This window comes from Ochotona princeps, chromosome 12 (genome assembly GCF_030435755.1).
Source record: "Ochotona princeps isolate mOchPri1 chromosome 12, mOchPri1.hap1, whole genome shotgun sequence".
NCBI classification, from domain to species: domain Eukaryota; kingdom Metazoa; phylum Chordata; class Mammalia; order Lagomorpha; family Ochotonidae; genus Ochotona; species Ochotona princeps.
The window spans coordinates 18005039-18017629 of record NC_080843.1 but is presented as its reverse complement, the minus strand read 5'-3'; the positions used below and the strand labels follow the sequence as shown (position 1 = coordinate 18017629).

At 33.2% G+C, this 12591-nt stretch overlaps 1 long non-coding RNA gene across 1 annotated transcript in view; it reads right to left on the bottom strand.

Annotated features, from left to right (window-relative positions):
• The window catches only part of LOC131481529 (uncharacterized), a 161073-nt gene that overhangs the window by 114077 nt on the left and 34405 nt on the right, over positions 1-12591 (bottom strand). Inside the window, exon 2 of the long non-coding RNA XR_009246365.1 lies at positions 362-442. This is a non-coding gene — a long non-coding RNA (uncharacterized LOC131481529). The remainder of the gene's footprint in view (positions 1-361; positions 443-12591) is intronic.

The window sequence follows — 12591 nt, the reverse complement described above, 5'->3', positions numbered from 1 at the left end:
AGGCAGCATTTGCCTTTGTATATCTCAACTTTCAAGGTTACTGACAAGAAATTATTGGGTGATTTATTTCATGGAAAAAAACTTCTAAAAATATCTCAGAAAAAAAAAAAAGAAATATCAGTAGTAGTCCATAGAGCATGGTTACGAAAATCAAACACTGTTTTTCTGTTTGTTCATGTTCAATGGAAATAAATAAGCCATATACTGAATTTCATTATAAAAAGCAGCATAACACTCTCTCATGCACTAGACTATTGCATAAGATCCGGGGCCTAGTTAGACAATTTTGAACAATGGGACCATCTACAGAAGAGCCTTTGATGACATTTTTGAAGCATCCATGATGAGATAGGTCACTCACCCAGATTTCAACTACTTCACCCTTGCTGGGATTTGGTGGAAAATCTTTGAAGCAAACCAATGAGCAGATGCTATTGACATTCTAAAAATAAGGTAGGAAAAAAGCCAAGTTTCAACAAACTTCTTCAAATCATTTAAAGTCAATAAATATTTGTGAAGGTTCACTATTTGAGCCTCTATACTGCTCTTTGTGTCTCTCTCATTCAGATCCCTGTCATACCTATCCTTCATGGTACTGACACAAAATCGTCTTCAAAGACACTTCTGATAGGGTCACTTCTTTACCTAAAATCCCCAGGAGAAATCTCAGTAACTTTAGCAAATCACAAAATTTCATTAAAGATTCATCGGCTCTTACTTATCTATGCCCTTGACACGCAAAACTATTTATAAGTCTTCTGGTGTCATTTTCATCTGAGTCTTTTGAAGGGCTAGTACTATATGATCCTACTGAAAATGCTATCCTGTCTTGATTTGACTAGGCACTAATTGGGCTTCAAATACCTTACATGCTATCCTCTACAAACGTCTGGCTTCTCAGACAGATGGAATTATAAGCTTCTTTGTATAATCAATACTTCTTCCTCAAAACCGTTTTCAAAAAATAGTGATTTGTTACTCATTTAATTACTTACACAATCTTCCTTATAACACATCAGTCAGGGCCCAGTGTGGTGGCTTAACAGATTAGTCTACCTACAAGTGCTTGCATTATATATGAGCACCAATTCATGTTCCAGATGCTCCATTTATGTTCTAGCTCTCTGCTTATGGCCTGGGAAAGTAGAAGATGGCCCAGGTCCTTGGGACCTGCACTCACACCAGAGACCTGGAAGAGTTTCTGGATTCTGGCTTTGGATCGGCTAAGATCTGGCCATGTTGACCATTTGGGGTGTGAACCAGTGGATCGAAGATCTTTCTCTGTCTCTCCTTCTCTGTAGATCTGCCTTTCTAATAAAATAAAATAAATATAATTCCTTAGAATATAAAAATTAAGCAGTATACCAGACAGTTGCTATTCTATCAGAGAAACTGTTTATATCTTAAAGACATGCATTTCAAAAGAACTTTAAAGAAAAAAAAAGATTTAGTAGAAAATTTCATAATTGTTTGGAAAGCAAGCAATGATTGCAATTTTTTATGCTAGTGCATAAGTGTGGTTAATTAATTTTCCAAATTCTCCGAATTGCACTTATTTTTCTAATTTTAGTTTCTCAAATAAATGATCCAATTTAATACAAATAACACAGGGTTCCTATAAATAAATGTTAATTGCATAATTGCATTGACAGACATCACTGCCTCTGAATCGTGCCATGATGTCATTGAGTCTCTGAAGGTAATATTTAATATAATTTCATTTATTTTTGTAAAGTACCTCTTGAAAAAGAAGAGAGAGAAGGAGGTGATGGGGAGAAATAGAGGAATCCCATTTCCATCCTCTGGTTCACTCAGAGGATGAGGAACTGCTGTATAGGAATCAAGCTAGGAGCCTGCAACACAAAATCTTCAGGGTGGGTGGAAGGGCTCCACTACTGCCTCCCATGACTGCATTCATTCAAAGTTGGAAGTAGGTATGAATCTGAGCAGGGTGTGGTTCTGATCTGGGGCATCACTGTATTAGGCTAAATGCCCTTGACTCTCCCTCTTTTAACTAGCTATTGGTATCTATTTACTTGGCTGTGTTTTCCTCCAGTTATCATTATCCTATCCTTACAAAAGTCTACACTGCCTTGCTTTAGGATATTGTCCAATGACTCTAAAGTCATTTACATTGTAACCAAATCAGAACATTTATTTTCTATTATAAAATTTTCTCCCATCTTTAAAGCACTAACACAAATTGTCATTAATAATTTTCTTATTCATTGTTTGAAAAGAAGTCTATTTTTCATTATTCATTTTAATTAAGAATTTCTTCTATAGTACATATTGTAAAATTAATGGAAATTATTTTTTAAATATTAGATTCATTGTATGTGCCCCCAAATAATTATCTAACATTAGTTATGAAATATTGAGAATCTAATGCATATTTTAATATTATAAATTTCCAATTTAAAGATCTACTTAATTTTAAGGAATGTGCTAAGATAAAATTTCAGTAATCATCAAGTGTTTAAAATAGAAAGATTCAGTTTTAAATACCAAGTTTACTTAGACTTCAGAAGAACATAAAGTACTAAAATATTTACCTTACACAGATATAAAAAGTTGTACTATTTGCAGATTCTCTACTAGCATGATACTTCAAATTTCTCTCACTTTATGAACCTTATTTTCTTGCATTAAAAATAACTAAAACTCTAATTATGCACTCATTAAATGAAACAATAATTGTTTTTTTAGAGAAGATTGTACCACTTCTAGTATGAGCAGATGAGAAATTGAGTTTGTAAATATATTTTTGCAAACTTTGAGTATGTTAAGTTTCCAATGAGCTATATGATATATTATTCATAAATTAAACACATTTTGCAAACTGCTATTTTTAATACTGAACTTGAGAAAAAGACATTTTATATACATGGAATACTACTCAGCAACTAAAAAGAATGTAATTTTATGATTTGCAACAAAATAATCCCAACTGGAGGCCATTAAACTCAGTGCAATAAGACAATCCCACCAGAACGAATACTATATGTTATCTCTGATATGAGGCAACCTTCGTGCAAAATACAAAGATATATGACTCAAAAGCATGTTATGTAGAATGAACACTTTATAGCTCACAGATAATGATTCTCATAGACTCTAAGTATTATTTTGACAACATTCTGTATGCAACAATATTGGTCATATATTCCTAATGTGAATACAGAAGATCATTAACTCTGGAATACTAAAATTCTAGCATGAAATAGTTTTTTTTTCTCTTCACATACCAAACATTAATGTGTCAGACTATGAACCTTTGAGTCAGTTAAAGTATTTTGACCCCATGAAAAAGAATATTGAGGTGGGTGCAAATTCTCAAACACAATGGTCTCATAAGATCTTTACCAATTAAATGTTGAGAAAATGATATGAGTTTTAGCATGTGTATATCAATATTACACTTAATGAAGATAAAAGTCTTTACAATTTAATGAATTTGCTTATACAAAATAGCACCAATTACTCTATTATGTAGTAATTATGTACTACGGTATGATATTTGTGCAGGACAGTGCAACTTAAGAACTGTAAGTAACTGTAAGAAACACTGGTTTGCAGTTTGACAAAATATGCTTAATTTCTGATTATGCAGAAAAAATTACTTCCATAAAGGATTCTTACATACTACTATAGAAAAAAATAAAGCAATTTAAAACTGAGTATGTATCAGAAATTAATTCATACAGGCAATCAATTCAAGAAACTCTGTATATAGGACAAGACAGCACATATTCATACAGGAAAAGCCAAGGAGAAAACAGAAACTTATGCTTAGGAGAGATAAAAGACTGTACTTCATAGGGGCTCCTTTGACTCCCCCGATTTTTCAGGGAGGGAGGGAGGAAGAGAGAGAGAGAGATTATTTGGCACTCTAACTTGAGAAACGTATATACTAATACACTTTAAAAATTGGAGACTGGGCATTCTGTACTGAACAGTATTCTCCTACATTCATTTCTACCCAGAATCTCAGAAAATGGCTCAACTTAGAAAACATATTTGTAAATGCACTTGCTTAACTTAGGATGATATTACGTTAGATGAGTTAGGGTCCTAAATCCAGTGGTTTCCTAACAAGAAAGCTATATGCTGATATGTCAAAATAGAGAAAGGAACCCTGTGACGATAGAATGATACAGACTCAAGCTAAGAAAAGCCAAAAACATTGGACACAATAGCCTAAAACTAGTAAAAGACAAGGAAGGCTAATCTCCTGAGTTTTTACACTTTTATAGGAAAGTGAGAACTTTTTTGCTTAAGGAAACACTGGCCTTGTGAACACCTGAGGTTTGCATTTATATCACTGGAAATATGAGTGAATATTTTCTTATTTGTGGCTACCTTGTTTCTGGACTTTGCTGTTGTAGGTATTGAAACATATTTATTTTATTGTAAGATTACTGTAAAAATACCTCAAAAATGATGACTCAGAACACATAAAAACCAGAAGGATTTTGAATTAAAATGTAGGAAAGTCCAGATTGCCCTGAAGAGACTACCCTTAGGATATGGATTTTGAAAATGACTTTTGTGAAGCTCAGAAAAAGGAACAGCCACAGAGAGTAATGCCATCAACCTAAAGGGTACTTACATCACCATGAAGAGGAATTTTCTAGAAATAGGAACATAAAATGTTTCTAGCAAGATCCCAGATGGAAATGAAGAGTGTGTTGTACATAATGGGAACGAAAGTCTTGCAGTAGCACAAAAGAATATCAGACTGAATTTAGTTATTTGCTGGAAGTAGACATTATGATCACACATGCATTCACTCATTATCCAGGTAATTAGAGGAGAGAGAGAGAAAGAGAGAGAGAGAGAGAGAGAGAGATTCCTCATGCACTGGTTCTCTCACCAAGTACCTGTAATGAGCAGTAGTGAGACAGGTCAAGCAATTCAACCGGTGGCGAGACGCCAACAATTTGAGACATCACCACTCCCTCCCAATGGCAGAAGGTAGGAGTCAGGAACAACAGCAGAACAGGGAGTGAACTTCGTTACAAACATTTGGGTTGCTAGTGGTGGCAGTGTTGGTGGCTGATGCTAATGCTTCTATCTATCTATCTATCTATCTATCTACCTATCATCTATCTATCTATTCATTTATTTATTTGAATGGCAGAGTTGCAGTAAGAAAGCGAAAGGGAGAGACAGAATTTGTCCATTTTCTGGTACTCTCACTAAATAGACACAACTGACATGATCAGCTCAGTCTGAAGCCAGATTTATCAAAGTCTCCCACTTGGGTGCAGCGGCTCCAGTATGGGCTATTTTCTGTTGCCTTCCCTGGGACATTAGGAGGAAACTGCATCAGAAGTCTATATCCTGGAACAGCCAGGATATGAACTTAGGCCCATATGGAATGTGGTGCTACAGACTGTCTATCTCTTGGCTCACAGCGCCATCACCTTGAATAAGGTTTGTAAAGTTTAGGATGGAATATGTTAACAAATATATGTCTCCTGGAATGGAGTTAATGCATTATGCGTAGATGTGAATTATGAAGCTGCAGAAGACAATCCTTGCTAGGTTAGTGTCCCCCACTCAAGTTCAAGACCACAGCGGCCATCATAAAGCACTGTCACTTGGAAATAGGGGTTTCAGGAATGTAATTAGTTAAGAAGAGGGCATGCTGGACATATATGCTGTGTCTGAGAAAATGTAAATGAGAAAGAGAGCAGGGCTTGTGAAGACAGAGAAACAACCCATAATGATGAAACTACAAGTCAAGAAAAGTTATATATATATAAAAATGAGGCAATCCAAGAGAAAGTTAAAACATTTTTTCTCAGCCCTTACACTCAAAGAATAGTAAGTTAGCCTTTCTAACCAAATGCATAGAATCTCATGTTGGATTGGGGAAGGTTAGGTTAATTTTATTGTCTACTAGTGGTTGACTGCACAAAATTGATCAATTTGCTTTCCACACACTTCCATGCCTAATTCCAAAGAATAAACAGGCAACCAAGAAATCCATTTCATAAATATCATAAAATTCAAAACAAGATTTTATATACTGTTTTCCACCTACAAATATTTCTAACAGCAAAACATATAAACATGGATATTTCAAAAAATATTTAGACTGAAATCAAAGTATTTGTCATTTCTTCTAATATTTAGTTTAACACAACCATCAATATGTTTCTCTGTGATTCAAAGTGACACAGTTCTAAATATTACAAGTGGTTAAGAAGGATCACATCAAAATATTGTTTTCAGTCACAGGAAAAAGATTCCATTGGAAATATAAAAATACTTCAACAACAAATAGCAGATTGTTTCAAGAATTATTTGTACCAGCTAAGTAATAAAGGAAACCACAATTTCCTTCCCTAAATGTTTGATCATTTAAAACAATCTAAAGCTATTACCCAAGAAAGGGAAAGTAAAACATTTCACTGATCAGGCTTTCCTCAAGCATATGCAAGCTGATTTTGTGCTATCCCATCTTCCATTCTCTGACACTCTTCATTGTACCTGTTCTTAATAATTTTTTTGTATCTTAACTTTTATCTTTGTGTAATGTCTCTCCTTTATATAGACAGAAAGTAACACGAATCACAAGAAATACCTGAATTTTTGCAAAAGATCAAATCCTCTGAAACTTCATCCAGTACAATTACCTAGCAATTTTTTAAGACTATCCAATTATGCTACCAGTTCTCTGTAACGGAATAATAATTTGGTAAACAATAATAGATGAAACTTTTAGTTACTTCCATTAGTCTAGAATTTCCAAGAAAAAATGATGAATGACTTTATTACTGAAGCCAAGATTCTAAAGTCTCTATAATTAGTTACTTAAATATAACAAAGAGAATGATACAATTACAACTGAGATATTGATTTGGCAGGAGATTTAATATAAAGCAACTCTCCCAACCTAGAAATGCTTTCTACAATCATGGAATATAAAAACAGGAAAAGAAAAACACATTCTTATTACTGAATAGACATCTAACTAAAAAGTGATATGCAACATAGGAAATTAATTAAGAAATCATAGAAACAGAAATAAATTTCACTTCTATGTAGCCAAACATATACAACCCATTACAGATGACAGTTAACATATTTATATTATTATATAACTTTTTAATTTTAGTCAATTGTGATGAGAATTTATGAAATGTTTTGAACTTACCATTTAGAAAATACAGCTCATATTTTAAAAGGATGACCTTGCTTATTTTCTAAAAATATATTGAAAATGGGAAGATGCAAGTAGAGAAGCTAATCAAAATTTTATCATAAAACCCCTTGTAGAAACTTGATGAGGGTAACAAAAGTTATTCCGGATATTATTGGTGGGTTATTGAGTTAATTTTTTAAATTTTAGTAAAAGTATTTGTCAAGATAAAAATGAAAGGTGTGAAAGAAAGCAAAGTTAAGAAAGACATTGTAGATTTTGGACTGAACAAACAGAAATACTTTTGATGATTCGCTGGATTAGGGATGCAGCCTGAGCAGGTCTAGCATAAAATATCTCCAGTTGGACTTTCATCATGCTAATTTACAAATGGTTGCTGGATATATTAGTTTGCACTTATTGTGATTCTAACTTAACTAATTTCATATGAATTGCAAATATAATTTCTAAATTAAAAAATTATAGGGATTTATTTTGTACCATTTCTTTATTTCCCAAATGATTAAAGTGACTTCTACATGGTAATTTTCCTGAATCAAATATTTATTATAGGACAGACTATGTCTTCACAGAATAATTTCCAGTGCATACAATGCCTAATATTTTTGAGAAAAATCAAATGTGTAGATTAGAGTGATACCAAATACAAAATCAAATGCTGAGGCAGTAATCCACTCTTGCATTTTTTTTTTACAATCAATCACGCCCTGATGATGCTGAGCAGAAATTTCGCAAAAATTGAAGTTATGTGTACACTATAAAGAAATCTCTTGCCTTTCTTCTCTATTTTGTTATGTATCAAGCATATTTCCACAATATGGGGTACCTGCCATGGATCTCTTTGTCACTTTAGTGGCTATATGAGTTATAAGGGCTATTAGTTGTGATATCACAGTTCCAATATTCAAGTGGACATTATTTTACATAAGAATGTCCAGAAAGTTCAAGAGCGATGATGATACTTTAAATATATTATATTTGAATAAATTATTTTTTTCTGAGTTTATGTTCTTAGTCTATTATGTCCCTAACCTACACATTAAACTTTATCATATGTATTTGCATATGGGAAAAGAGGATTTCAAACATTTAGGAAAACAAAAATTAAGAAAAAGTTCATTTTCATACAAAACACTTTGGAATTCATATATATACTTTTCACTTGAAACAAAGTTTTGAAACATTATCAGTTCCACTTTAAATTTATTGGAATAAATGCCGATATCATAACAGTAACAAAGAACTACAATTCAAAAGATTGAAAAAATATCTTATATATTATTTATTATTGACTTTGAACATTAGAATATTTAGTCAAGGAAATAATTTGCTATTCTAAGTAATGTCATTACAGCGTTAAGTATTTTAACTAAAAAAGGATTTTTAATCCATAAAGCTTGTATTGAGTATATAATCTTATTAAAAAGATAATTGAATTTCATGATTTGTAAGAATTTATTAAAGTTAATAGGCCAAATACATCCGAATTAATAATGATAAAGAACAATCAAATGCACTTTGTTAATTAAAAAGCTAATATTAAATAGTGTTTATAAAGAAATGTGAATTTGGGAATTATTGAAAATGAAGGTCCATTAGATATAGCGATTGAAATAAATTTAGCAGAAAAATATTTCCTTTGAAACTAATTTAAAATGTATAGCAATTTCAATAATTAATCATATGCACAATTCTTTTAATTACCTACTGATTATATAAAGTGGTTTCATATATCACACTACGTCCATCTAGCAGGTCTATAAAGATGTTTAAACATCTTAAGAAATTAGATAAAGCTCTCCCCTAAACACTGAAAAAAATGCAGCTTTTACGTGGGTACATAAAAGGTAATTTTAGATATTTTGGAAATTCCTGTTTCAATTTCCTTGTTGGCCTTCAAATTCAGAGATGTAATGCTCATATTATTGAAAAAAAGTTTACATGCACTAAAGCTTGAAATGAACATGAAATTCAAAATTTGCCCTATTGAAAGAAAACATGCTTTATTTCTTCCAAATTCCAATTTACTAAACTCTTTCAAAACCAATAGTCAAATAATGCTATTAATACCTCCATCTTAAAACTTTAGTCATTAGAAATTCAAACACTCCACTATTTGGAAAGCATTGAATTGCCACAGAAACTGCGGTTATTGTAAGACCTGATAACAATGTGTTGTCATGGACAGCATGTTTTTAACTCCAAAATTCACATTTTGAATTTCTAATTTACAATGTAATGGCAATGAGGATGACAATTTTTCTCTCTGTTTTTTTCATTGTCTACTTATGCTCTCCATGCTATTACTATATGCTTCACAGCTGCTGCTGTACTCCTTCCAATTTTAATAAGCATAATATTAAATAAAATATAATGGCTAACTAACATTCAGTAACATATGATACATAACAAAAATAATGCAATGAATTATTTTTAAACTCTTAGAGTTTCCTTATTTTTATTATTTTATTTTTTAAACATTTATTTACTTATTTTTATTGGAAAGTCAGATAAACAGAGAGGAGGAGAAACGGAAAGGAAGATCTTTCGTCCGCTGATTTACTACCCAAATGGCTGCAAAAGCCAGAACTGCACAGATCTGAAGCAGGAGTTAGGAGCTTCTTCTAGGTCTTTGCTTCTTCTGGGTCTTCCCCGTGTGAGCAGGGTCCTAGACTGCTTTCCCAGGCCACAAGCAGGGAACTGGATGGAATTAGAACTGCTGCCCATGTGGGATCCTGGTGAGTGCTATGTGAGCTCCCCTTGTCTGTTTTATTTTTATGTATATATTTACATTGGGAAAACAATGCTTACTGTTGCAAGTAATCTTGAAAAGAGCCCACAGATTTCACAAAACATCTGCATGTGAGTCACAGTCACTAATTTAAACAGCTGAGGAACTCTCCAGATACAACCTCACCGCAATAGTGACTGTCCTTTCCAGGAACTAAGCATGATCCCACACTCACAGAAAAACAAAAGCCTAAGAGAATGAATAGAAAAAGGAAAAACGTTCAATCAGAGACAGAGATCACCAATCCTTTTTCATAATAGATTGTTTTATTCCCATTAATTCATTGACTATACACAAGAAAGGATTATTCTCTGACCATCATAAAAAATTTATTCACTTTACTTCATAGATCTAGAAATAAAATAGAAAGATGTTTCCTTTAATTTTCTTTTTTATATTTGAAAGAATTTCAAAGAGAGAAAGAGAGAGACAGAGTGAGAGTGTATCAAGGAAGAGAGGGAAAGACTGAGAGATTGATATTCCATCTGTTAGTTCTCACCCCAAATAGTTACAATAGTGAGAGCTAGGTCAGGATGAAGTCAGGAGCTTGAAGCTGCAATCGCATCACCAGCCTGCATGCGAAGGCTTCAGGACATGGGCAGGGAGCTGGATCAGAAGTGCAGCAGCCAGAAATGAAGCCAGAACCCACATGGGTTGAGGGTGTCACAGGTGGTGGGTTAACCCACTGTGCTGCAGTGCCAGCCCTGTATGGTTGTCTTCTGACAAAACAATGGGATGCTGGACTGTCTGACATTTTCTGTACCAACAATGTCGGGCTACACTTACATAAGAGACTGATACAATTATGATTCCTTATGAAGGACGACACCATTATAGCAAAATGGGGGAAACCTGTGAGGGGGTGGGGGTTGGGGGGGGAATCCCAGCCTATATGAAATTGTACCACATAATTCAAAATTCAAAATAATGAAAAGAGCTATGCCACAAGAAAACTTGTGCAGAACTGTCAGGAAAATATAGGGAGAGGATCCAGTGTACTTCTCAAAATCAGGCAACATAAGAACAAATTGAAATTTTACATAAATCATTTAGGGGGATCAATTTTGCTGCAGCATAAAGTAAATTTATTTGATTTATAAATCTTCTCACACTGGTGTCTTAAATTCTAGGAGTATGGCTAGACTCTCCAGGAAAGAGACAGCAATCTATGAGTGTAAGGCATCGCATTAGTCCAGCAGAGAAAAAGATACAAAAAGATTCAAAAAGATTCTGTCAGTTAAAAAAGTTCCAGCACCTAATATAATCAGCTAATCAATCTAACCAGATGAACTGAAACTTCTAGATGGAAATGATCACTTTTTCCAAGGGAAAGCCAACAAGTGAGATTTCAAATAACATTTGCATATTTAGAATTTCAACAAATACAAGATTATGCAAACACATGCATATATATATCTTGAAATGTCGTCAACAAGTGTGATTCATCAGAAACAATAAAATAACTTCCAAAAACTTCTTTGGTATTCTATGCTTAAATGGGAGTAGAAAAAAACAGGAATAACCAAAAGTTAGAGAAATATCTTGAACATAAAATACAGATCCTAAAATGAACAAAAAATAATTTTGTAAAAAACAGATGATGAAAACCTTTAAAAATTTAATCTTTAAGAATGAATATTGAGGATGATGCATGAATCATAAGTTATAAAAAGTAACATGCTAAGAAGATTGAGCTGTCAGAAATTAAGATACTTGCTTTCAAAGGCAATCAAATACCTGCTATATGCATTTGAAGTAATAAGAGAGTAACATGAAAATCTGAAGGGAAAATAAATTCAAGTAAGTCAGAGGACAAATTAAGACCTCCAACACCCAAGTAATAATTTTGTTAGAAATAACAAGTAGTGCAAGGAAAGACAGTAGTTACTAGGAAAAAAAAAGATGATTTAAAGGAATGCAAGGATTTCAACTTACAAAAAAAAAAAAAAGAATGAACTGTTGGAGCTCCATTTCAGACATTAAATAAAAGATGAACCAAAACAGAGTTCTATTTCTGGGCATTCCATGGACTGAAAATATTGAAACGTTACTACTACAATGCTAGGATAAAATAATACACAAAACAAATAATTGAGGGGCCTGCATTGTGGCAAAACAGTTCAAGCTGCTTCCGCAAGGCTAGCATACCTATCAGAGTGATGATCTAAGCTCTGCTTCCAATCCAGCTGCTAGCTGATGTGCTTGCACTGGCACTGCAGAGTGATCCAAGAGCTTGTGTTTCCTGCAAGAGTCTGGCTCTTGGCTGCAAGCTAAATCTAGACCTGGCACATAGGATTGTATCTTTTCTGATTTCAAGGAATCATATCCAAATCCCAGCAGGTTGTTTTTTTTGTTTGTTTGTTTGTTTTTTTGGTCTGGGATGTAGACGGCACATTCACCCACTGAGAAAGATCAATAAATGTTTAGAAGTAGAAAGTTTCTGAAGTAAATGCTCTAAAATAAATGTCAGGAGCGTATCATGAAAGAAGGATGATGGAGTAACAGTTTTTTGGTCAAAAATAATAATAATAGTTCAGAAATGTATCTTTTCATGAGCCCAACATGTCTTAGTTTTGAAACAAAATTTCTGAACAATAAATATCACTGTGATTTTATGGATGACTGA